The following is a 1,238-nucleotide window of genomic DNA, read 5'->3' on the forward strand; positions in this document are numbered from 1 at the left end:
GCAGTCTAAGACACTTCTACCAACCTTCCTTCTCTTTCTTCTTCACTCAGTGTTAGACTTGGGCTGTGGTCTAGTGACTCTCTCAGCCATTACCAGCCCCCCTTCATTTCCTTTTTCACAGGCATTTTCCTTAATAAAATCTTGGCACACTTATTCTGATCTTGGCATCTGCTTCTTGGAGGACCTGGACTAACACAGTGGGGATAATACTAGTTCCTACCTCTCACTGAGTTGTTGAGAGGATAAATGAGTTAATTCATTTACTGTGCTTACAATAGTGCTTGACAGATAGTAATACTTCAATCCATTTCAGTTATTAAAGATAGACCAGATCTTACATTTCTAGTATTATAGCAGATTAGATAACCCCAAAAACGTTCCATTATTAAATACCATAAAAGTATGATGCAATATAGAAAATAGTCTTCTACCTGCATAGCTGAGTTTATAAAAAATATAAATCCTAGGGGCAAAATGGAAAGAGACCTAAAAAACAGAGTAGTAGTCTTGATTTCACACTGCAGCTGTCCCCACGGAATTTGATGGAGGCTTTGAACATAAAGCTGAGAATTGTCAAAGAGCTTTAGAAAAAAGGTGGGGACTAAAAGCCAAACCATCAGCAAAGAGAGATATAAAGGAAGCTTGTCCATCTTCACTTGTATCTGGATAAAGGGAAAAGATCCCTCAAGACTGAAGGCAGAGTTTGGCATTCATACTACTCTTGTGGCTGAGAACGCCCAAGCTGATAATATCTGTGACAAAGTCCAGAGACAAGTCCTCTCTGGAGGGACAAACCCTCAGCTAAGGATTCTCAGGATTCTCTTCAATATAGCCCTGCTGAAGATGAACTCACAATCCAAAATTGCAGAACAAACAAGGAAATACTCCACCATGAGTGAGCATTAGCAATATGAGGAGCAGGATTAGATTTCCAACAACTTAAGATAGTTATTTTAAATATTTTATAATTTATGGCTGATATAGCTATCACATTAAAGAACAGAATTTTAAAAAACATAACGACTGCATCTTTATTCCTATCCCACGCCTAGGTTCTTCAGAACCTTTTTTTTTTTTTAGATTCCACATATATGTATTAGCATACGGTATTTATTTTTCTCTTTCTGACTTACTTCACTCTGTATGACAGTCTCTAGGTCCATCCACCTCACTACAAACAACTCAATTTCATTTCTTTTTATGGCTGAGTAATATTCCATTGTATATATGTGCCACAT

The sequence above is a fragment of the Physeter macrocephalus genome, chromosome 18 (genome assembly GCF_002837175.3).
Source record: "Physeter macrocephalus isolate SW-GA chromosome 18, ASM283717v5, whole genome shotgun sequence".
NCBI lineage: Eukaryota > Metazoa > Chordata > Mammalia > Artiodactyla > Physeteridae > Physeter > Physeter macrocephalus.